Genomic DNA, 22,964 nt, shown 5'->3' with positions numbered 1-22,964 from the left:
CCGTGGCTGCCAGCTGTGCCCCAGCCGCTCCAGCTGTGCCCCAGCTCCAGATGTGCCCCCACCCACACACCCCCCCAGCAGTGCTCGCTCCCCTCTTCTGTGCCATAACCCCCCTTTTGCCCGCTCCCCCTTGTCTCCCAGCTGCGCCGCATGCCCCAGCTGTGCCCTCTCCCCCCCCAGCTGTGCCCAGCTGCGCGGCCCCCCCTCCCCGCGCGCCTCCAGCTGTGCCCAGCTGCGCCTCGCGCGCCGCGGCCCCGCGGCGCCCCCTGGCGGCTCGGCTGCCTCCCGGCGCCCCCTCCCCGGGCTGGGTCCCCCCTCGGGCAGCCCACCCTTCACGGGAATCTCCGTCACGCGTTAGCGGGGGGGAGTGGGCTTACCCCGCCAGCCCACCCGCAGGAATTGGCTCCGGAAGGGGCCAAGCGGCGTCACGGGAGCTGTGGGCGGTACGCTCGTACCCCCCCACGCTCCGGTTCGCGGGCAGTGCAAAAGAATAGCATCTACCCTGGTGGGGTTCACGCAGTGGGGGGGGGTTCCCATCCCCTCCGCCGAAAGAGAACGGCAGAGCGTCTAATAGGTGTCAGAGAGCAATTCCTGACGTCACGTAAAACTGGTCAGTGGGAAGCAGGAAAGAGAAAACAATTTTATGCGTTATCTAAAGGTTGTGAAATAGGCCCAAAAAAGGAGTGGTTTCTAATTTTTGGACCTGAATTTTTACGTAGCACGCGTCGGGAATAACCCACTTCTCTCTAAACCAAACTTCTGATTAAAGTTTCACATTGTGGGTCCCGTCCTTCACCCGACCCGTGCTGCTGTGTGCCGCCTGCCTGCGGTGCTGTGCAGCTCAGTGCCGGCTGCCGAAACTGGCTTCTTCCATAGCTGAACCGGGGAGACTTCCTAGGGAGAGGGAAATCCAGGTTTCTCTGTGACTCCAGCTTGCCTGGGCAAAGGTGTGCCTGTGCACACACCCTCTCCCAGCCGCAATAAGCCCCTTCTCCCCTGTCCCTGCCAGTGCGGAAATCCCCCAGCGGGATCAGCCCCGTTACACGGGCACCTCTGGCCTGCAGCACAGGAACCTTTAATGAGTTTTATTCATGCAAAGACCCAATTTAGGCGACCAAATACACCGTGACAGCGTCCTCTCCTCCCACCACCCACCGCGAAAGGGCACAGATGTGTCCGCATGCGACACGTGCATGTGGGGACAGGCAAGATGCAGTGTCGCATCCCAGGCATTCATTTGCTGCCCCGCTCCTGCCCACGCAGGGGGTAACTCCTGCCACCCACCGAGCGGGCAGAACCAGGCTGCCCTTCCCCAGCACCCACTGGCACCCTTCAACTTTCATCCAGAGGGCTGAAAGATATAAATGGGATAAAAATAGTCAGCCCTGCCAGTGCTGAGCATGTGGGGCCGATGCACCAGGATGTCCCCAAGGACCTGTCCCCAGAGGAGGCTCCAGGGCAGGGACGGGCAGGACACATGCACGCTGCAGCACGGGGTCTGGCCTCCCACACATTGTGTTGGGGGGACCCCCAGCAGCCCCCATGTCCATGCACGCCCATCTCCTCCAAGTACTGGTGGGACGCTCGCAACTGGCACAAGGCGGGTGATGAGCAGTTTGCAGGGTCAGGCCTCACAACGGTTTATGTCAAGGCTGCTGCAAGCTGCGAGCGTTTTTTTTTATTTATTTATCTCCCGTCAGCTTCCTGACAGGCTGTTTCTGGGGGGGGCAAAGCGGGCAGAAGGAGGGCAAACAGTGCCGGGGAGACTTCGACTCCGCAGCTGTGCCGAATCCCAGCAAGAGCCCTGGGGGACCCAGGGCGGGGGGTGCCCACGGGATGGGGCGGAGGGGCAGCCGGGCACGGCGTGCACACCGCAGCCTGTTTGCCATCATCCCCCGACCGCACAGAAGCGGTCTGGGGACAGAAACGGCTTTGCAGCAAGAGAGGGAAAGGGCTGGGAAGCACACACCGAGCGTGAGCCGGCAGCAGGGTTTAACCCCATCCTGCAGGCAGGCAGGCAGAGGTCCTGGGAAGCCCTCCGGGCCACGGGGGAGGCAAGCTGGATTAAATCCTTGTCTTTCACCTGGGCTGGAGTCCAGCCCCAAAATAGCAGTCCAAAAACAAGATCACATGAGAGGAAAAAAATAGCAAGGCGAAGGATTATCCATACTTCCTTGTCCTATGTGGGTGCAGAGCGGCAGCCCGCGCTGCCAGCCACGGTGCCGCTTCGGTCCCTGCGCACCGTGGTGCCCGCCGGCCGATGCCAGCTTTTTCCCGGTATCCGGCACAGCCCCGATGCCCGCGCCCATCTGAGGGACGCTGCCTTGCTCTGGAGCCGCCCGTGAGTAGTGCGAGGGCGTGCGGGTGTGGGGGTGCGTCGCTCCGGAGCTGCCTGGCCCCCGGGGAACGGGTGAGGGGCAGGGTGACCCCAGGCAGCTCCTGCCTGCCCCGGGCAGGTCGGCAGCGTTGCCTCCCACCTGCTCCCACGGTGCCGCTGCCTGCACCACTGCCCAGCCCGCTGCATCCCGACCCGGCAGGTGAGTGCCTCCTTCAGCATCCCCCGGTGCTCCCCCCGGCCACGGCATCTTGGCAGAGCCGCAGCCTCGCGGGGCTTTGCAACCCCTTCCCAAGTGGTCTGCGATGCTCGTTCCTGGTTCCTGAACTCCTGGCCAAGTTTGCAGGCTCGGCCGGGTGCGTGTCGCTGGGGGAACAACTGGGGTTTCCTTTTCCTCTCTCCGGGCTGGGAGGCAGGGAGCTGGCAGGGAGGCAGGAGGGGGGAACCTTCCTCTTCAGTGCTGTTCCCAGCTTGTACTGGGCTGAGCGGCGCTTGCTGAGCCATTTCAGCAACATGGCTCCAAGAGGGATGAAACCAAAGCCTGGGACCTGGGGGATCTCGTGGGTCTCATTTTAAACTTGCAGAAAGTTTTGCCTAAGTCATCTCTGCTGCGTGATCGTGGTTTGGGGGGAAGAGGAGCCGCTGGGGCAGCGTGTGCTGGGGCTCAGCTGCCCGCACAGGCACTGCCTGCGTACGGCTGGGTGCCAGGCAGAGAGAAGCACCTACTGCTTCCTCGGGGCAGAAAGTGGCTCTATGATTAATTATCCACTGTGCTTCCAAACAACCCCAAGAAGCATATACTATTTATGGGACTCGTAGCCGAGGAGGCCCGCGGACGTTCGAGGCAGCACGGTGAGCAGGTTCTTCGCCCCAGGCAGGAGCAGGAGCCAGCCATTGAAAGCCATCCTGAGAGCCTGGGAAATAACACGGGCATCTGCTGCAACTGGGGGCTTCCCAGGCAGGGCTGGGCTGGGGAGGGCAGGAGGAGGCAGAGCTGGCTGTGAAGGCAGCAATGCCCGTCCTCGCCGGCTCTCCGTGCAGAGCAGCACGGCAGCAGGGCCCGGGGACCGCTGCGGCACCGTCGGCGTCCGGCTTTGGCCAAGGCACTTCTCAGCGCAGGGACTTTCTGCTCATCTTTCTAGTGACCAGCGCAGGAGCCTGCTGTTGAAGCAAGTGTTTGCTCCGCGCTGTTGGCTCCGTCCCGGGGACGGCTGCCTTCAGGATGGGCAGAAAGGACACAACACTAAATTTGGCAGGATGCCGTCAGCGGCACCCCGTGCCCCGCACAGCGTCAGAGCTGCCAACTCTGACCTCAACAGGGGCATAAGGAGAGCCAGGCAAGCGGCGGGGAGGGCTGGGGGCGCGGGGAGGGGGTGCAGTCTCCCCACAGCTCTGAAACAAGGGGGATGTTCCCTGGGTGAGAAAATGGAGCCGCGTAATATTCCTCATATCCTAACAACCCCAATGCCTTTCATCCAGGAAAGCCCGAGCCAAAGCCAGAGCCACTCTTTTTTGAGATTCAGAAATGTTTGGCTATAGCTTGCTTATTTTTTCTTTCTATTTTCAACATGCGGCTGAAATGGCAGGAGGGAATCTTGTGCGGGCTTGTTCAAACTGAAAAAAAAAAAGGAATATTGATCTGCTAGGACGGCCCAGAGTCCACCTGTGCTGTCGGATGCATTAGGAGCCGTCCCCAGTAGCTGCTGTTAACTGCAGTCGACTAGAACATGTTTTTATCAAAAGGTCTGGGCTCAGTATACTTTCAGTCCAGACTGCCTACCCAAATATACAGGCTCCATGGGAGCCGGGACTAAAAGCCTATTCTAAGCGAGCCTTAGATAACACAGCTTAAACACCACATCAAAGCCCTCGTGGAGGCAGGCCAAGCTGTGAAGTCATCGCACTTGCTTCTTGAACGCTGCAACCAGCTAACACGCAGCAACCCGCAGCCTCCACACCCCGCGCAGCCTGCACCCTGCAAGCCCACCGCTGGCACCCCGTGAGCCCACCGCTGCCTCCCCGCGAGGCCGTGGCCCCCGGCGCAGAGCCTTGCCGCAGAGCCGGTGTCGGCACCAGGCACAACCTCCGGCGAGGGGGCCCCGTCCTTGGGGAGATGGAGCTGTATTTTATCAGGCTGACAGCGCTCTCGAGAGCGCTTCGGCTTTTAAGGCCAAGCTCTCCCCAGCCTGAAGCGCGGTGCCAGCGTTAATGCAGCCGTGCCCGGCATAGCCCTGCGGCAGCCGCCTGCCCGAGCCCCTTCTCTCCGGCTGCCCCAAGGGGAGGGCAGAGACCCCCGGCCCCGCTGCTTGGGTGCACCCGGGAGCAGATCGGGGCGAGGGGGTTTATTGCCTTCCCCAGGCGGGCACTGAAATAACCAGCGCTTGCACAAAACGGCGTGGACCACAGGGATGGGAACGAGAAAAGCGAGTAAGAGAAACGCTGCTTTTCCTCCACCTTTTGGGTTTGGGGTTGGTTTTGTTTTTTTTTTTTTTTCCTTTCTCTGATCCCGCTGCGCCGCAGTCCGCTGTTTCCTTGGCGAGGGGAGGCTCAACACCAGCCCCCGCCCGCTGGGCTGACCCAGGGGTCCAGGCAGTGCAGGCAGCTGCCCAGAAGCAGCCGGCAGCCGCAGCTCCGCCGCCGGGCAGGTGACCGGCCCCGCTGCCTGCGGGGCTGAGCGGTGCCGCGGGAGGGGTGGATGCGATCGAGCATCGCCGCCCCGTTCCCCCCCGCCCCCCCGCCGCCCCCGGCATCCTCCCGCCGCCCAGAAGCAGGTTTTCATCATCATCTGCTGGTTTGGGGTTGGTTTGTTTTTTTTCTTTATTATTTTATCCCTTTTCTCCCCTCGCTCGACACGGCAGAGCCGCAGCCGGGAGGACCGGGGAGCCGGCGGTAGGTGCTCGGGGGGGGGAACGGGGGAGAACGGGGAGCGGGCAGCGGCGGGATGCGGCCCCCCTTCCCGCCCCGGGGCGATGCAAGCGGCAGCGGCGGCGGGGCTGAGCCTGCCGGGGTGCCCACGCGTGTTCTGCGAGCCCCACGGATCCCCCCCCCCCAGGATGCTCGTACACCCGCGGGGGCCGGAGCGAGGGGCCAGAGAGGGGGTTCGGGGCGCAGAGGCGGGCTGGGCCGGGGGGAGAGGAGACAGGTCCCTTCTCCAGGGCCAGCTTTAGGATTTCAGGGGTGCCGCTCCCCACCTGACTTGGCCAAAAACCCCAAAGCCTGCAAGCGGCTGCGGAGCGCTGCCCCCGGGAGAGAGGAAGGGTTCAAAAAACGGGAGCGTCATTTCAAATTGCAATCTCAGAATTGCTGCCAATTAACCTAAAGCTTGGGGCAGAAGCCCGGATCAGAATTTGAATCGGAATATAAAAAACATTTTAAATTGCAAAACACAATATTTGGACCATTTAAAAAAAAAACCAAATAGGAATTTTGCTGAAGTGACACAGCACTATGAAATGGTTCATTTTTGATGCAAAAAACCCCCACGTTTCCTTAAAAAACAAGTCCTTGGGCCTACTCTAGCCAGACAAGTCCTACTGAAAAATATTTTTTGACTTGCATAAGATTTTGTAAGTTCAGATCTTACTAGAAGTAATTGTGCGTAGCCAAGCTCTGCTCCCTCTGACCTTTTCCTGCCCAAAGGGGTAAGCGCTGAGCATCGCCTCCTCCTCGGCTCTGGAGCCATGGCTCCCCGGGCTGTTCCAGTGTCCCCAGGTCCCAGCAGCATTTGGGATGGGTGGTTTCAGTCGGGGCCATCCAAGCCAGCAGGGAGGGGTCGGGATCCAGGCTAGGAAATGCTGGTGAGGGAGGTAAGAAGAAAATGAGTGAAAGCAATGGTTGAGCAAGACAAGGTGGAAGCAAGGCCGGATAAATTAATTTTGTACAACTTGCCTGGTTTCTTGGCCGGACACCCAGCAACACCCTGCTCCGTGCCTGTGTTGTTTGCACAGACGCACCCCGGGCTGGCTCAGCACCCCGCTTTGGGCACGCGCCCCTCGCCTTGCCCAGAGGCTTCGGAGGCCAAGCACCGGGTGCGACCCACGCGGCCCAGGGTGCTGCTGCCGTGTGGGTGGCACGTCGAAGGTCCCTCAGGGTCTCGTGCATGAGCTGCCGCCCACAGCCCTGCCCATTGCTCAGAGGTACCAGTACCTCCCAGCGCACCCCACCAGCCCCGTCAGCAGCCCGCCGGATGGCTGCCACGGCCGTCCCGGTGGGAGCGTCACCTCGCCACCCCCCTGGTCCCACGTTTCCTCGCTGCTCCAGTGAAAGCTGCGCGCAAGCACCCCAGCATCCCTCCTGTACCCACTGTCTCCCAGACCCGACGCGCTGGCTGGGAGATGGGCTGCAAACGATGGTAACAGGGAGCCCAGGCACCTCTCAACGCCTGCGGCAATCGTCTTGGAGAGCGCATGAGACGTACGGGAAGATCTGCACAGACAGGGGTCTAAAGTTTAATCGGTCCCCAAGGGCAGGACCGGGCTCAGTGGCGATAAGGCAGCACAATGTCCAATTGTTCTCCCTGCAACACCGGGTCGGCCCCACTTCCTCCGGCCGCCGGAGTGGCCACTCCAAGCACTCGGGATGCGCAGGAACACGCACTTTGGATTAGGGCTGGAGAGAGTTTGGGTCCACCGAGGTCTCCAGCCAGACCCAGAGCTTTGCAAGCCCTTTGGATAAACTTTCCTTCCCAGCTCCACCCCAGCCCAGGGGATAGACTTTCCCTCCCAAGCTCCCCAAATGACTTTGGCCTTCCTCCCACTCCTGAGACCTTGATCTTCCTCCCAACCGAGGCAGCTCATCATGCAGCTGGCTACGGCTCCTTCCACTTTATTCTCCGTCAGCTGCATGGCTCGGCTCCTGCCTGCTGCTCCTCGAGCCGAAGCCCTGCGGCGCCCAGGACCCCTGTCCTCTGGCACAGCGGTGACGGGGAGCTCTCAGCTCTGTGTCTCCCAGTGTCTGCTTGAGCAGGGTAAATGGCACGAACAAGCCAAGACGCTGGGGGAGGTGGAAGGGGAGCGGCGGGGACGCGTGGCCCCGGGGAGCAGCGGGGGCGTGCGGGGGCTCGGCCGTGCACAGCACCTGCGCCCGCCCAGCCGGGGCAATTGGAGCTTGCAGCAATTTGTCTTTATATTTGGCATCTTTGGTTTGGCTTAGATAGCAGTTAGCAGCTCAGAGCATAGTTGTAATGAGGAGTTAGGGCTAAGTCACAAGGCCCGTAAGGATAATAGCCGCGGCAGTTTTATTTCAGTCTCTCTCCTCTTATTTCAATGTGCCTCCAATGATGCACTCACAGAAGAGACCAAAACCAGAATTTCAAGCACCTTCTTAAATATTTGTTTTCTCCTTTGACACCAAGTCAGAAATTAAAAAAATAACAGAACTTAGCGCTTAGGAAGGACCTTTCCCACTCCTCTGCACTCCCAGCTTTTCCTCCCCACCGGGGCTGTGTCTACCTGTCGCAGGGAAAATTCCCGGGGTCATTTTGGAAGCGCCACTGCCCCTTCCCTGCAGAAATCAGCCTCCTTGCAGCTGGGTGCAGTTTTCACCAGCTCCTAGGTGCTGGATGTAGCCCTTAATTAGCGCAGGAACCCAACCAAACCGCAAATGCTTCCATCCATTTCTCAGCCAGCCCATATTTGCGTGAGCCACAGTCTGGGGGAGGAGGCACCAAGAAGGATTTTTAAGAGACATTGCAATCCTCAACCACAAGCACATGCATTTCAACAGGAAACAAGCCTAGCTTTAGGGTACTAATTAGAGAAAGAAAGTTGTAACTTTTCAATGAGGAAGCACTCACCGATTTTTATTTTAACGGTGTAATAATTGCTAGCTGGTGATTGAGTCGGTCCCGATCTCATGCTGCCTGTGGATCCCAGGCTGGCTGCGGGAGGCTCTGGCTTTGCAGGGCTGCGTCCACTCTCGGGGTGCCCACGACCACCCTCAAGACGAGGTTTGCTGCGGGTGCCACTCGCGAGGGTGCCGGGGCGGCCGCGCACACCCTCAGCATCCCGTGCAGTACCTGCGGATGCACCACCCTCCCCTCGGCTCTGCGCACCCACGGGGATGGGGACGGAGGGTTATTTCTTACTCACTTTGTCTGGCACTGGTCAGTCCTGGCTCTTCCCTTCCAGTTCTTTTTTGTCTGCAAATATTTGCCTCAATTTGCCAGACGTGGTAGGATTGCGCAGGGCCGGGGGGTGCTGGGTGATTTCCCTCCATACAGCACAGATACAATTTTCTAGTGATTGTTTGCCGGGGGAAGCGGCTGCCGTAGCTCTCTGGGGCGAGGAGCGGTATTTGCTGTCTGTCTGGCCAGACCCGGCACAGCCGACAGCGGCGCAGGCTGGGCGCCTGCCGTCCCACCGAGACCTGGCTGTTCGGTTCAGGCAGCTCCCGTGGTGCTGGGCCAGAGTCCGTCCATTTTCAGGCGCTTGGCAAAGGCTTTGAAGCCTGGTGTGTGCCTGAGGAGGGCGACCGGCGGCGCACGCGTCCTGGGGGGCAGCTGTAACGTCCCGTATCCCAAATCCCATGTCCCATGCCCCACAGGCTCCAACCGAGACCATTGCCAGGCTCCGGTTACAATCTGGCCACGTGCTGGGTTACGTACGAGAGACCCTCTCGGGGCCCGCCGACCCACTCCATGTGCGCTGGAGGTGCAGGTCCCAGTGGGACACCAGGCAGCCCTGCCCATGAATCCCAGCTCTCCTAGCAAACGTCTGACGATGATTTAGGTGGAGGAGGAGGGGTGAAAAGGCACCTTCTCCACCACCCTACCTTCAAAGTGAACTGCGAGCACCCCTTTAAGAGCCAAATAAACTATGCTTTGGGGGGTTTTTTTTTGCCCTTAACAGAACAGTGGACTTGCACACACCGGTACAATTCAGCTAGCCTTTTCTAAGCCCAAATCTCTTGAGCCTCTGACCCTCGCAGGCTCCCTGGACTTGCCACTTCCCAAATGCTGGTGTCACCTTCGGGTGCAAACGCCACCCACAGCCAGCGCAAACCTCTGCTGCGCTCGGGGTGCCAGCGATGGCAGAGCCCTGGACTCGCGTCTGGGAGGGGACGGTTGTCCTGGGGAGCAGCAGAGCACAAGCAGCTCCGTCAGCGGGAGCACGGCACGGAGGAGTGGTGCAAGGCACGGCTGCTCGCAGCCACATCCCTGCACGCTGCTGCGGGGCTGCTGGCTGGAGGGTGAGGGGGCTGAGGAAATAAATGGATGGGAGCACACGCATGTTACAGAAATTCCTGTTAGCTTTTGGCTTCTGCTTAGCAGGAAATAAGATTATCAAACAAGAGCTGCTGCCTCTCGGAGCCTGGCGTTGTTTCAGGTTGCAATCCATCACGAGAGGCTGTGGGAGCAGGGAAGAGCTGCAGGAAGGCGCGGGGAAGGTGGCTGGCGATGCCCTGACCCCTGGCAGCCCTGGAGGTCCCAGGGCAACTCCCATCAGAGTCGGGGTGTCAGCCTCGCCCAGTATTGTTTAAACACCAGTTTGGGGTAATTGCACAGTGACCTCTGAAAAATACAGCTGGGTCTGCCTTCATCTAGCTTCTCAACGGCAGAGGCAGCACCTTCCTCTCCAGAACCGCAGGAATGCCAGATGCAGGAATGCCAAGTAGATTCGCCCATTGCATTAAACAACTCCTCTTTTAATCATCCTTAATTTCATAACCCTAAAATCACAGGAGTTTAGATGAGATGAATGTACTCCTTTCTAAAGGAGGGTTCAGAAATAAGAGGTTGCAAGAAATGGCGGAGAAAGATGAGCGTTAACAGCAGGTCAAACCAAACCTATCACCAGCTACAGATAAATTCCCAGAAGGCAAAACCTGCCCATCACCAGGATCCCTCTAACCACAGCCGGCCCAGTGCAGGCGCAGGCTCAGCCCACCGAGAGAGTCACGGCCACCAGGAATTTGCAATGGCAGTAGACCCAAGGGAAGCATTTTCCACCTTTCGCAAGCAGGGTGCCAGCAGAAAGCCAACACGAGGGGCAGCGGGCACGGCCCCGAGCACGGGCAGAGCTGCAGCGTGGAGGTTCAAGGCTTTTCTGCCAGGCAGCCCCAGACCTGAACTTCTTCATACGAACCAGCTGCCACCAGAAACACGCTGAAGAGCGATGTATGCCGGGGCATATTTGTCCGTGCGACTGAGAGAGACCACAACGAGAGGGCCTTACGACACATGTCAGCACGTGCATTGTATCGTACAAACCCTTTTAGTAAACATTCCCTAAATGAGAACATATATTCCAGGGAGGTGCCCGGTGAAGCCTGCCCTGAGCCTCGCAGGCTGCTCTGGCATGGCTGACCCTGGGTACCAATGCATCACCCTCTTGAACACTGCGGGCAATGACTCGTGATGGGGGCATTTTTAGAAATCCTGTATACATTTTCTGCCAGTGCAGAACTGTCAGGGATTATCGTTTGGGCTGGAGGCCTGGCTGGGTTTGTCTTTCAAACAGCTTACAATAGAAATCTCTTTGCAGAAGGATTTGTTGAAAACCAGTTCAGCAAGAGAGAGAGGGACTATTGCTTTGTCATGGTATCTCTGCCCCGGCGTGTTGTGTGGCATTCATGAATGCAGTAATCCTCCCTCTCTCCCATTTGTTAAAGAAGAAAGATGCCTGACTCAGTATTTCTCAGTGATGGCAGTTACTGTTTTTTGCCTTGTTTCCAACATCAGTGTCTGGTTTTTTAATGCTGTCGGAGAACAAAAGCAGACGCTGAGGCCTTGAAGAGCAGTTGCAGAAGCAATCAGTGACTTGCAGATTTTACACACTCTAAATGCTGTAACGTGTTTAACACGGCGGGGTGGCACTGCCCTCCCGAGGGACGGGGACTCACGCGTCGTGCCTGGGTCAGAGGCAGCAATGGACTTCAGCCAGGGGAGGAGGCAGAGGCAGGTCTGGAGGGTGCAGAGTAACCCGGCGTCTGAAGGTAACAAAACCCTGGCCGCCACAAGCCCTTCTTTTCTTTCTAAAAGCTTGCTCATGCACTAAGGAAAACAGCACAACAAAAATGCTTCATTTTCCCAGGGGCTAAGCGTGGCAGATAAAGGCTAACACAGGCCCTCCAAGAGTGCCATGGTTAATATTTACGAATTCCTTTCAAGAATAGCTAATACACAGCCAGTGCTAAATATTATTCTATTAACCCCAGCACAGCATCTTAACACACATCCATGGTCCAGCTTAAAGCCTAACCTTTGTTTTAGTAAGGTAACAAACCCCACTCTTCTGGGTCTTAACTAACTCAAAAGTGAATTCAGAGGAGCCCCTTTTCCCCTTCTGTTTGTGCTTTCCCAAACCCCTGGGTCTGACCCTTCCCAGGATGAGACAGAGGCGCTTTAAGAGGAATGAAATCACCCCGGAAAACTGCATCCTCCAGAGCGGTGCCAGCAGAGAAAGAAAGATAAAAATGAGAGGAGAGCAGAGGGGAAAAACAGCGATTAAAGTGATCTGGTCACTGAAATAACACTGCACACAGGGTCGCTTACTGATGTGAAAAAGGCAGCTATTCTAGAAAGCTGGAAAGCTGAGGAGCATAGAAGGGAATCCATCACACCGAGCGAGAGAGCCTGGAGCTCCCTGCGGCCGCGGGGCACTGCTCCACCGCCCAGTGCGGGGCTTTAAAGCCCAGGGCAATAATTACGGTCACCGAGCAATTACCGTCTTCCTCCTCCAAGCCCAGGCGCAGAAGCTGCCACGCTCTGCCCGGCCGCAGGGCACAGCACAGCTCCCTGCCACCGCTCACCCTCGCAGCCTGTGGGTTTGGCGTGAGAGCAGCAAACCCTCCCGGCCACGCTCCTCTGCTGCATAACGCTCGGCGGGAAAAATCATGCAAAGCTGCTCCAACCTGCTGCCTCGCACAGCCCCCCTGCAGCTGCAGAGCCCCTTACCGGGGTGTCTGCTGCCTGGGTATCCCCTTACTAAGGTGTGTACCCCCTTACTGGGGTGCATAGCCCTTTACTGGGGTGCGTGCTGCCTGTGTACCCCCTCACCAGGCTGTGTTCCCCCCTTACTGGGGTTCATGCTGCCCCTGCATCCCAAACCCGCTGCCTTGCGCCAGGAAAGCAGGCAGAGCGAGCGGGCTGCCCGGGGATGGACCAAGCAGACATCTTGTAGGCAGCATTTCCAAGCCCGAGGCATCCGAGCCTGACAGCTAACCCTGAGGACAAAGATTAGAAAAGAGGCAGAAAAGGGCTTTCCGCACGAAGCGTTTTGCAGGGTGCGGGAGCCGGGCTGGCTGCTGTGCCCAGGGTGCCAGCCCCGGCCCTGGCTCCGCGCCACTGACTCACTCAAGGGTGACATCCAAAACCCTTTCGTCCCCTTCAGACTCATTTCTGGAGTGGTGTTGTCCTCTCCGAGCTCATCCTCCCAAAGATTTGCACTTTGCCCACAATGGTCTAGACACACAGTTCATAAATGACTCATGACTTGCTTGTGCTCATAAAGTCTGCCCTTGCTTCTGGCTCTTAATTTAGATCTGTGCTTCAAGAGTCGAAATCTGGGCGTCAGCCTTGACCTCGGATCTTTTCTTCCCACGTCTCTGGAGTTAGTAGATCTGCCTGTCCCACCTGCAGACGAGCCTTGCCAGCACTCGCCCATGCAGGGACCTTATTTCTGCGGAAAGCCTGAGCTCGCCGGCAGCTCTCACCGCTGCCCTTTGCAAGCCATCGCCAGAGACCATGGCTGGATGGCTTCTCCTCCAGAGATGTCCTCAGGCATCCCCAGCGCTGCTCAGGGACAACCTCCTGGTGCCCAGTGCTGCCCGTGCCCTTCCTCGCCGACCTCCCACCTCCTCCACCCGTGTGTCCCTCTGCATGGACAGGGTGGCAGGGCCGGGCATGATCTCCTCCTGGCACTGCAAGACAGTGCTCCTGTACCCCGTCAGGGCCCTTCCCTGGGTCCTGCGAGAGGCACCGACCACCCCGAGGTGGAGCCAGCTCCGGCACTGGCCCGTGCAAGGGGCACAGTCGCCCTTACGGGCGCAGCTCCCACCTAGCATCCCCAACCCAGGGTTTGCAGGCAGGCAGTTTGCCCAGCCTGCAAGCCGACCTTCGGGGCACGGCCACCCTCACTTGCTCAGGGTGGCCCCCAAATTGCACGCCGAGCCTGTCTGATCTGTGCTCAGCTCACAGAACAAGAGCAGGAGCCCCGAGCGAGTTATTTAATTCGTTTGCTCTCATCCCGCGCTGCCCGGGCGGACAGGAGGGGGAGATCTTTACCGTAACAAATCCCAGTCTGTGCATCACAAGATGAACTCCAGATCCAAGCCGTTCGCTCATACCAGAGACACTCTGCACGCCATAAAGCCCCCTGAAAATTACGCCGATCACTGGAGCTCAGTGCCGGACGACCTGGCTGCTTTCTGCACGTCTGCCCTGCCACACGCTGCCTGGGACAGTGGCACACACGCGGCCATGGGCACAGGCGACCTTCTGCATCCCTGCACCATCCGAGCAGGAGGTGGACCACCCTGTCCCCTCCGGGGGTTTCCAAACCGCCCCCCTGCCCCAGACCCTGCGCAGGGCCGTTCCCATAGCCATGGCCCTGGCAGCTCCCCAAAGCTGCCCTGCCTTTCACCCACTCTGATTATTTTTTTCCCCAGAGAGGTCACTCATTAATTCTCCAACAGCTGCACATCCTCACAGGGAATGTTTCTGTTGTACAGAAGAATACTACTCAGTTGGGTACATTTTCCACTGGAATTTCCATCTCCCTTTATACTTGAGTTTCAGTTGCAGGTCAAATCTTGGACGTACAATACAAGTATTTAACATCAAGTAAAACACCCTCCCTTCCCCTTCCTTAATATTCCCTTTGCTGCAGGGTGTTCTAAAAAGCTTCTGACTGATGGGAAGAGTTTACTAACTGCCAGACTCTAAATGGGGTTTTTGTAGCTTATGCCTAACCTGGTGCGGATGCGATCCACTGTGGGTGCGGATGCCATCCTCTGTGGGTGCGGATGCCATCCTCTGCGGGTGCACGCGCATGGGTGCCACACAAACCGCAGCGAATGGTGTGGGCAGTCGGGGGACGCTCATTTACTCCCTGGGGACCCTGCACCCCAGCACAGAGGCTGAACGCGCGGCTCCTGAGTAAGAAAAAGATAAAAAACCATTGGGGTCCCGGCCGCGGCATCCCTGGCCGGGCAGGCAGGGACGGCAGCTGCTGTTCCCCAAACCATGGAGCTGGCACACGGCGGTTCGGTTCCATCACCCGAGCCCGGCCGTATCCATCGCCCCTCTCCAGGCTGGCTGCTGTGTGCCCAGGGCTTCCGAGAGTGGCTGCCTTTGGGGCACCGAGCTGGAGCTGTGCCTCGGGGCTCACTGACCGGCTCCTGCTGACTGGGGCGGGCAGCTGGCAGCATCAGGCCTTTTGGGGGATGTTATTGTGTGCGAGCGCGGTTTGGATCAGCCCTTTCCTGCCCACGTAGCACTGTGAATAGGGGATGTTTGTGCCCTAAGACCAGCCAGGTTTCAAAGGGGAAAGCTGCGATACTGGGGTGCATTTACGTAATTTTTAAAAATTCAGCCGAGCTAGGACAAATGTCTTATGAATTGCACTGGGATGGAGACGCTCCATAAGCATGTAAAACATTAACATCAGCATGCAAAGTCCCTGCAAGCAGATCACTGCAGCCTGCTCCCGGCACTCCGGTTTTTCCGGGACCATGAGCAGCCCCCGTGTCCCAGTACCGCTGCAGCGCAGCAGGGATGGCAATGCTCACATCCCGCAGGAGCCACAAGGCTGCCTTTTTTCGTCCCAAAGTTTTTTGGTTTAGTTTGGGGTTTTTTTTCCACTTAGACCATCCAGGGCATCTTTCTGCCTCCTATCGTCGCTGCATCCTCGGCTGCATCCCTGTGGGCCAGCCTGACCCCACAGCTTTCCCCTAAACCGGCTGTGGAAACACTGGGCACGACAAACATCCCCGTGTCTCTGGACTGCCCACTCGGGAGCTGGAAATAAACAGCGTGGGTGTCACCTCCGCGGACAGCACTCTGTGAAGCGCTCGGTACAGCAGCCGAGTTTCATCAGGTAGTTAAAATTGCAGGCTCCTCTCCTGCGACATGCTTTTTATGGCGGTTTGTTGTTTACGGAGATGAGAAAGGGTAGAAGAGCCTTCAGAAAAATATCCCTTTGCCTCTGAGGGTACTGTTATGGAAACCCGCGGCAGCGTCCGAGGCAGGGCACTGTTTTCCTTGGAGCGGTGCAGAAGCGGCTGCCTGCTCCTGCCCGCTGACACGCAGCCTGCGGTCGCACTGCCTGCTTCACAGATGTCACGGGAAGGACCGAATTGGTGCCCACCTCTTTACGGATGCAGGTGCCTCAGTATGCCCCTGTCCGGCACAGGGAGGACCAGAATTAGGGCTGTATCTTCTACCAAGGTCTGGCACGTCCCGGCGTGTGATTCATGCTCCTTTCTAGGCTGGAAATGAGGATGACAAATGGACAGCCCAGTGTCCGTGGGCCTCCAGAGCCACCCACTGCCTGGAACTGAGAACTCCCCAATTTTTGCCTAAAGACCATGGGTCACAGAAGCGACCTGTCTGGCTCTACAGACAGCAAGAGGTGGAGATGCACAGCTTCTCTTACTGGCTTACTCCAGTGGCTAGTTATCCACGGCTAATTATTCTGGGTTTTTTTTGCTGACCCACTCATCTGCACTTAACAAGATTCAGCTTTGAGCTTGCCTTGCTCCGATCTTTCATTTGAAACTCTCCTTGCATGCTCTTAGGCACTGCAGTTTTACACTGGAAGGCATTTTCTCCAGCCCTAAAGTCATGCAGATAAGAAAATTATTATTTATTGGAGGATTTGCCTGGTAATAGCAATTATTATCTCAAGCTTTTGTCGCACTGTTAAGTTATTGAGCAACAGCGTGCACAGGAAAACACAGCCCAAGCTATTTACACGGGCAGCTCAGAGAAAAACCCGGAGTTAGCATCCATAGCTACTAGACACTAAATTTAAAGTAAGATATTGAGCAGCAGAATTAAGAACAGAATTCTTCCAGCCAGTTTTTCTTAGAACTTCTCAAGACAAGCTATATAGTCCTTATACAAATATTTCAGAATGAACATAATTAACTCCCTGTGCATTTTCAGCATAGTAAATCACTGCTGAGCTTATGGTGAACCCAGAAACCAAGTGATTTTCCTTGGAACGACCAAGACTGAGACTACGCTGGAGGAAGTTCGATTTCTGAGTGATGATATGTCTACTGATGGTTAACCACGAGGATGGATGTGGGGTTTCACTTGGCCTGGAGATGAAACCCTCAATTCCAGCATCCTCTGCTTCCTTGGGGAAGGACATGGTATAAAGCCCGAACCCAAACTCAGATCCCAGTTTTGAAGCCTGAGCCAACCCTTGATTGAGCTTGGCCACCCTTCAGAGGGCCAGCTGCAGGAAGTGTTGCATCTGACACCACGTCAACATTCCTGCTTTCGCTCCTAGTTCGAGCCTCATGCCTTATTAGCAACAGCACGCTGAGATTTCGGACCCGTCTGAGCGCTGAGAGATTGGCAAGGGCTCGAGGCTGACAGAGGGTGACCAAGAGGAGCAGTGACCAGGCACGTACCTGAAACGGGGCCGTCCGCAGGAGGTTTTGCTTGGGGTGGGACCAGAGGGCTCAGACAGGATGTGGTACAACAGGAGAACCAGATCAGCCCCTTGGCATAAGAGCATTGCATAGAGAGAAATTTGGGGGCTAGAGTCTGTCATTCGGCATCAGCCGCTGGTTTTACCGGGCAGAGCTGACCTGCAAACAGAGCAGCTCCCCGCTGCAAGCAGCCACGCGTCTGCGTCTCCCGTATTGAAATGCTCCAAGGGACAGAGAGAAGGGAGGAGAGCTGGAAAAAAGCAACCATAACCAGAGCAGGAAAACAAAGCTGTGAGAAGCCTGCCCGTGGCCGGGAGCGGCGGCGGCCGGCGCTGCCGTCTGTCCGTCCGTCCATCCGTCCGTCCGTGGGCGTGCGGGACGGGAGCCGGCGGCCGCGGGGCAGCCACACCTGCAGCCCGAGCCCAGACAGCCTGGGCGCTCCCGCTTTGTGGTCTGACATTTTGCCCGGTGTCCTGCGTGGACACCGGGGGCGGGTGGCAGGGGTTGGACGGTGACATTTGTAAGCCGGGTGAAGTGTCACCCAGCTTAACCTTCCTGCCTGCCGGGAACTGGGCAGTGGGTCCCGAGCAGGGTGTGGATGGGGTGCCCGCTGCAGGGACCCCGCTGCAGGGACCCCCCCCACGCCTGGGAGCTGCTGAGCAGGAGCCGAGGGGGAAGATGCCACTTTACCCCTCCATCACCGTGCCGGGGCACGCCGAGTGCCCCCCTGCCCAGAAGGGTTTCTTATGTCGCCGCAAAACATTTCAACCCGCAACAAGCAATTAGTTTTTACAGCATCCCTTGTGGTTTCCACTCCCTCCAGACGCTTTTCCCCTGGGAAGCAAAACACGCGCAGACCCACGGAGGAGAGGTGCGCACAGCCCTGCACTTAACCACCCGCTGCCCCGTGGCAAATGCCCGAAACAAGGTACCTGCACCCGGCGTGTCGTCCCTGGGTCCTCAGCAGCCTCAGCAGCCCAGAAACATCCTCCTTGGGCGCCAGAGACGAGACCACGAGGACTGCGTAACTCGTGGCACGTGTTAGTGGCTGCTCCCAGCCAGTCCCACGTGCCGGCGCGTCTCGGTCCGCACGAGCGAGGTGCCGGGAAGCAGCGCTGCAGCGAAGCACAGGAGAAGGGATGATGCTTTACGTTGGTCTCAGCGTGAGCCTGCGAGGGGGAAAGGGCACTTGCAAAAGGCAGGCAGCGCGTGCCGTCTCCTGGAGGGAAGGGGAAGCCCTCGGTGTTACTCCACTAATTGCCTTTTGTAATTAGGGTATCTGTTGCAATGCGACCGGGGCAGCAGAGCTAGAGGTGCCCACAGCGAATCCCCCGGGATGAGGGAGAGAACACTGGGTGCAGCTGGGCCCTGGGCTGTTCCCGGCTGTCGTCTCCTGCCAGCACCGGCACAGCGGTCACGGCCACGGCTCTGGCCCAACCCTGGACCCATGGTCCTTGCTCAGATCCCGGTCCCCAGGGAAGAGCTGGAGCTCCAGCGCTGAGTGCGCTGCAGTGAAAGCATCCGCCTGCGCTGGACAGACCGACCTCGCCAATGAACGCTGTGAATGGCGTCTTAAAATAAAGACGAGCTCTCTGCCTGGCGAGGGAGGGAGCCAGGGACTGGGCAGGGGAGCGGCAGCCACTGTTGCTCCCAATAATCAGGCAATTACATTGCCTCTACTGCAAAGCCCAAAGGTGTCCCCTTGTCCCCTGAGTGCAATACATCCTCCACCCCATCCTTGGCTGGAGAGACCGAGCTTTTGCGATTCTCCGTCCGGTGTGTTCTTTCCATGCAGCAGATCCCACGCATCTGGCTTGCACTGGGAGTTAGCGCTTAAATCCCCCACATGAGGCAATGGGATTTGCTTCTGCAGCCAGCGTTGTTCGTGTACGTGTCCATGGTCTTGGTCTGAACCCAGACAGGACACATGAGGCAAGACCCTCCTGGCAAAGCTCCTGCTTTCGGGCTGGATCGACTCCTGGAGCTGGAACTGTAATTAAGTTAATCACTAGATTGCAAGAGGGCGTGGGTGGGGAGGTGGGAGAGGCTGGAAGATAATTAGAAAGCAGATCATCACCTTGTTTTCCTGTCTCCCCACGGATGCCACCAGTTTGCTGAGATGTTGCACTGGACGTTCCAGCTTGAAGAAGCAGCTGGGATGTCCCAGCCTCAAAGCCACGCAGAAGTCACGCGTGGCTTTGAAGCAAAACATCCAGCCATCGGCAGGCCATCGCTCAGCCGGGCTCTGCGCAGGGAGGTCCTCACCCGGGCGGTTCTGTCCCCGAGACGGGCACGCATCCCCAGGGCTGCCTCTGCTGTGCAGAAAGATGAGACAGGAGCTAAAGCAGGGCGGGATAAAATGGCATAAAATGGCCAAATCCAGCCTCGCTGACCTCGTGTGTCTCCAGCGCGGTACGGAGGCAGCCGCAGGCTGGGCAGGGCTCCTCGCCGGGGCTGGGACGCTGCCGACGGCGTCCGTCAGGGTCTGCCGAGGTGCGAGGGGTGCTGGGGGAGCTGCCCAATGCTCACGGCACCTCCAGGAAGGCAACCGTGGGGACCTGCCCCCTGAACACGCGTTTCCCGAGGGCTGGCAGTGGCCCACTGGTATAGGGTTTCCCCGAGGGCATCCCTATGGTATAGGATTTTCTCTCTTCACCTGGAGCCAGATGCCCTTCTCTAGTATGGTGATTTATTTTTAAATGCTGCCTCCAAGGGATGGAGAGCAAAGGGACGGGTTAACCCCTGCTGCAGTTCGTAACTGAGAACCCCCCGTCCCTTCCTCCTGGGCAGGATGCAACCTTTTCTTAATCTGTCTTTACCATGATGCTCCTGGTGGTTATCGTCAGCCTTTTTTTGGCAAAGAACTCACTTGCTCTTGCCATTAGTGATACCCGCTCAGTAAATTGCTAAAAGTTTCACATTTACACTCCTGTCTGTTTTACCTAACACAAATCCAGTGTGACCTAACTGGAATGACTGTGTTTTCTGGTGGAGAGCAGGAGATGATGACAGCAGGCATTAGTTAAATTAATTTCTGCAGTTTTGGTCACACCTTATACCACATATTCCACTTACAAAGGGTAAAACCCGACTGACTGATAAATATTTCGTGAAGCCGTTAATCATATTGCTAGAGATAAAATCACGTTGCCATAATCACTGACTAGAAACAAGCCAATGCATTCCGCTGATATGCACAAAATGATCTATTACATACTTATCCTATGCTTTGCCTAATCATTTATTAAGTCCTTCTGAGAGGATCCATAGTCCAAGGAATTCGAGCCGTGCCTTGCACTGCCAGCCCTTGGAAGGGCAGGCAGCCCTTGCAGGCTGGCTGTGCTGATGATAACCCCAGACCCACTGTGCTGCAGCTCCTGGAGCAACCAGCGCACGAGGAAACCTCTTGCTGATCTCTAGTCCTTTCCTGGGTGAGGAAATCCATCCCACGCAATGGATCTCTAAAAATTACGCTGAATAAAATCCCTGTTTATCCGAGAGATGTTTACTCTGCATGCTCAGGCAGTTCTTGGATCGCCCCAAAGCCGTACCTGTCAGCCCGGCACTAAGCACAGGGCGCTTCAGGAATCCCTCAGGCAATGGGTGGAGGAAAGTCAGAGCCTGAATTCCTTAAAAATATTTTACCTGTTGTAAGTGCTTTCCATTCCCATACGTAGTGTCTGAACTGCCTGGGAAGTGACTGCACTATCCAGGTGGCTGCAGTCAAAAGCGGGAATGGGAAATGAGCCCATCAGGAGGTGATGCTGTCTGATCACAGCTGAGTCACACACCCTGGAATTCTGCTTTAATGGAGAAAATAACACTTTCAAAAGTGAAACCAACTGCAGGGTTTCCACTGAACTCGCCAGAGCCCGATTCAGGGGACACTGTTCTCATTAACTGAAGTCTGACAAAACCTTAAAAGACTCCTGGGTTTAGCTGGCTTCTTGCCTGTCCGGAGTTTTCTGGATGATCTTTATCTGATCAGCTAGATGACAATTGTGATTAACCCCACTTTTCATCATGTCCGCACTCGTTCTGAAGGGGTGCTTAACAGAGGCTATCCACAACATTTCTTTCCAAGCCTATATAAAGGATTGTATCCAAAGCCAAGGACAATTTTAATGTATTAGAGTCAACCTCCAGTCTTGTTTTAACCCACAGCGGGTGAGAGATTTCTGGTTTCCTCTGCGTAGTAGCCAGGTATTTTATACTTAAGGAAAAAAAACAGGCTCACCTTAGCTGGTCACCTCACAGCTTCAGGGACAACCTGTGGGCCAGGGGCACCGTTTGGGCATCAGAGGTTGTGACGAGGCTGTGCTGACGATCCAGCGTGCTGAGCTGCAGACACCATGCTGGGGCCCACCAGCCTCTCGTGCAGTGTGCTTTCACGAACGTGCAAAATTCCTGCAACCGATCTCGAGAAAACGGGTCTATTCAAGTAAGTCAGGAGGAGGCTAAAGGAGAAGGAGCAGAGAGGAAGCGTTGGAGAGATGGACAGGAAAGAAAAACAGGCAGAGAAATTTTAGCAACACGGTAAGGGATTCCGTCTCCCCACAGTTGTCACCGCTCTGCTCTAGGTAACCTGATGAGACAGCTCATTAAGCTACTAACGAGTTTGACTGGTGGATGGAGGTTTGTGGCTGGTAGTGGAAGATGCTCGTCTCCCAGCTGAGAAGTGACAACTTCCCATCCTCACGGTCTCCAGCTACTGCGTGTGTACAGAGGGGTGGCTGGAAAAGTTATGGGGTTAGTTCCCCTGGGAAGCAGGGACCACCGCAGGGACGGTCCCTCGGGCAGAGGGACGTGCCCGGAGTGCGCCCAGCTCTGCCAGGAGCCCCACGGGACTCGGCACGGCTCCTCACCGCTTGGCTCCTCTGCAGAGACTGCTACCGAAAACCTGGGGTGCTCGCAGTAGTGATGGGAGGTTAGTCTTAGCTGGCCACTAAATTTGTGTCACAGGAGCCACATGAGAGCCACAAAAATACCCTTGAAGCCACAAACAGCCCGTTCTGAGTGTGACCTGGCAATCCAGACATGCAAAAAACTTTTGGGCCATTAGCAATCCCCCAAGTTGCCAAACTCTCATCAACACCACCTTTGTACTGCAAGCAAGGGGGAGAACAGTACTACCTAGTGAAGGCTGCGTTCATTTTAAAATGGGAAGGGAAAAGGACCTCACTCCTTTTCCATGGCCCCCAGCATGCACTGTTATTTCGGAGCTCACACAGAGTTCGCCTGTTATTGGCAATGTAACCGGCCCTCCATGTTCAGACGCAGACGCTTGCAGAGTTTGGGATTTCACATCAAAGCCACTGGTTTGGCCGCTGCAGCAGCAGCGGTCGGTGATAAAGTTTGGAACCAAACCCAAACTTCTCAGAATTTCACAGCTATTCCGGTCCCGCGCCGGGCTCATCTCTCCTCGCTGCTGCAAGGAGCACTCACGCTGCAGTGCTCCAGCCACCAAAGTTCAGTAGGACCTGGTTAAAATTAACATTCGGGTTTAACTCTCTTTTTTTCTTCAGAAAGCTATTTCTGATCTTTTGGGGTTCTGACATCTCCTTCCATGGCCCAGGAGGAAGAGCCGAGTGCCACCGGGCTGCTGGCGGGACCCTCTGCTCCCTGCGCCTGCAGACGGAGCTGGGGCCACCCCAGAGCAGATGCCCTGGGTCCAGCTCCCAGCGATGATGCCATTCATTCTCAGCAGTGGTTTTCTCTGAGACAACACAGCACGGGAAAGCTACAGGAGTGAAGTGGACGAGCGTGTTATGCAGGGGTGGGAGGAAAGAGGAGAGCCACGAACACAGCTGGTCTTGGACAAACGCTCTCCAACTTGGGCTCCAACTTACTGTCCTAGCGCGACCGGTGGTGTCAACTGCTCGGCTGCAGCCATCCCCCTCTTACAGCAATCTCCTCTTATTTTCCTTTCTCCATGGGGCACCAAATAACTGCTGGAGTGGTGGTGTCTCTCAGCTTAGCATCTTGGAGAGAGCTTTCTGTTCTGCTTTGAGCTATTTAATAATTT

The 22,964-nt window shown here is 56.9% G+C and overlaps 1 protein-coding gene across 2 annotated transcripts in view; it reads left to right on the top strand.

The window, feature by feature from the left end:
• Window positions 1–2,318: 2,318 nt before the first annotated feature.
• FGF1 (fibroblast growth factor 1) overlaps window positions 2,319–22,964 on the top strand; it is a 31,287-nt gene continuing 10,641 nt past the window's right edge. For both annotated transcript variants that reach the window (XM_050905372.1, XM_050905371.1), the window contains exon 1: window positions 2,319–2,341. The gene's annotated coding sequence lies outside the window, so the exon portion shown is untranslated. The remainder of the gene's footprint in view (window positions 2,342–22,964) is intronic.

Source organism: Gymnogyps californianus, chromosome 14 (genome assembly GCF_018139145.2).
Source record: "Gymnogyps californianus isolate 813 chromosome 14, ASM1813914v2, whole genome shotgun sequence".
In the NCBI taxonomy this organism is placed as follows: domain Eukaryota; kingdom Metazoa; phylum Chordata; class Aves; order Accipitriformes; family Cathartidae; genus Gymnogyps; species Gymnogyps californianus.
The sequence above is the reverse complement of the archived record's forward strand: the minus strand, read 5'-3'. Positions and strand labels throughout refer to the sequence as shown.